The following is a 2593-nucleotide window of genomic DNA, read 5'->3' as shown; positions in this document are numbered from 1 at the left end:
GTTTTGCACAGTCTAATACTGGATGAACTGGAATATTACTGGGTTTTTCACCGTTTTTTGCCACACGCTTCACATTTATTAGACCGTAAACGTGCTCCTGTTGCATTTAGTTTTGTCTTGAAATCCACATTTGCATCTGATACAATTACTTATTAGAAATATGCATCAAGATAATATTATCATACATAAGGGTGCATCTCATAAAAATGTCAAGAGATTGACAACATCAAAATCAACAGAAAAAATACAAAATTATATTTTTGTCATAAAGAAAATTAAGCTTAATTGTCATGACAACAATGTCAAAAATGCTTCGTTTTATATGCTGAATATATTTGATTCTTTTCTTCTTTTTTGGCAGAATAAAAATATGTGAGATTCACCCTTAAATTCAGTTCAATTGTGATTTACATTGCTATCAGATTATATCAAACTGCTATCAAAGGTTTTGTAGCCTAGAATGATCCTCCTATACGAGTGAAGACCTGTTCAGCTTCATATATGCTCAACTTTTTCTTTTTCTTTCTCAAAATAGGCCATTTTGAATATGATTGTTGGTATTGTTCACATTTTTACATCATTTTGAATATTGTCACTCTCACACAAACACAACACATGATATTTATGTATTGGCATTTGTCACATTAAACTCTGGAAATATTGATTTGGAGGCACAGGAATTTCAATTATTTATAATTTACATTTAATTCTTTTTCAAATATTAAAATGAGAAAATAATCTCATATTTAGTTTTAAATTGTATTTATTTTAAATTATTTACATTTAATTTAATTCATTTTTAAATATTAAAATGAGAAAATAATCTCATATATATATATGTGTGTGTGTGTGTGTGTGTGTATATATATATATATATATATATACACACACACACACGTAGTTATGTTATTTTATTTTGCATTTATTTTAAATGATTTACATTTAATTCATTTTTAAATATTAAAATGAGAAAATAGTACTTTTCCATGTGCATATTTTTGTTGATAAATATTATATCACCATTTTGCGAGTCAAAGTTGTATTATTCTAGTCAAAACTAAAGTGCAGTTCATGATAAATCAACAGGTTTTGAAAAGAAAAACTAGTTCTTCTTGACACCAATTTTAAAATGCCGGTGGACACTGGTGGTGGATTGTAGACTATCTGAGTGAGAAATTTGCATTTCAAACTCTAAAGTGATTCTGAACACAACATGCATTCACAAATTTCTAATCTGTGAATTTACTGAAGTATTTTTCCAGTGGTGGCAACTTTCCCAATTTAAAAACTGCCAAATCCCAGCAGGTTTTCACTGGACTTTGCAGAGTCTGTTTCATATGTTTATCTATGACTAATGTTACATTACACATATTAAACTGACTCCAACTAAACAGTGGTGCTTTTACTGTTTTTGTAATGCTGCAACAAAACACTATCTTAACTAGAAGTTATTCATTCCCAAAAAAATAATACAGAAATTTAAAATTGATTTGCAAAAAAGTGTTGCTTTGCCATCCAGAGTTGTGTTAAGGAAAACGTGCCTTTTATTTGTACCATCATGCTTGTAGTCTTTGGTCTCATGCCCTTCAGCTGTGAGCATTCAGAAGATCACAGGCCATGAAACAGGTGACAGAATTCAAAAGCCCAAACTGTGTTTACAGGTCTAATCTTTGCTTGTATGACTTATTCCTATTCTTTATGATTGGTGGCAATAAAACAATCAATGTGTATTACTCTTTGGTTACTTTGGTTATTCGGGCGGATCTTACAGAGCCTGTAAAGAATCAAATTTCAAATTTGTAAAAATTTCAAAAAGAAATTATGTTTTACAAAAAAAAAAAAAATCCTATTTTTAAGAGCTTTGCTTTTTTCTCCCCAATCTGCATTAGCAAAAAAAAAAAAAAAAATCATTCTCATTACTGTAATTTGAATGTAATTACTTTAATTTTAATTGAAGAATGTAAATCATGCTAGTATTTGTTTTTTATGCTGATTTTATATATATATATACACTCTAAAGAAAAATGGTGCTATATAGCACCAAAAATGGTTCTTTGGCTCGTAATCATAGCGGAACCTTTTTTGGTGCTATATAGCACCTATCTTTAAAGGTGCTATATGGCACCTTGTCGTATGGTGCTATATAGAACCATAAGAGGTGCCATATAGTACCAGCAGTGGTTCTTTGGCTCGTTATGATAGGGGAACCTTTTCTGGTGCTATATAGCACCTATTCTTAAAGTTTTCTAGCACATTTGTCAAATTAGAGGTGCCATATATTGTTTTTTGAGCTAGCAGGGCCCGTTATCATGCCAGGTACTACTGTAGATGAGTCAATATGCTTCTAAATTACACTTTTATGAACGATAATTAATAATTTCTTACCAAATCATGACTTCAAAGATTCAAAATCATGTACTAAATGCTTACTGAAAAACAAAATACATTACACTTTCAAAACCTTTTAATTAATTTCTTTAATAAACTCACATTATACTCCCCTTTTATACACATACAAAATAATGCAACAAGCTTGAAATATGTACATTTTTGAAGACAATAGTCCTGTTTTTACATACTGAGTTATGCTCTG

This window comes from Chanodichthys erythropterus, chromosome 22 (genome assembly GCF_024489055.1).
Source record: "Chanodichthys erythropterus isolate Z2021 chromosome 22, ASM2448905v1, whole genome shotgun sequence".
Lineage (NCBI taxonomy): Eukaryota > Metazoa > Chordata > Actinopteri > Cypriniformes > Xenocyprididae > Chanodichthys > Chanodichthys erythropterus.
The sequence above is the reverse complement of the archived record's forward strand: the minus strand, read 5'-3'. Positions refer to the sequence as shown.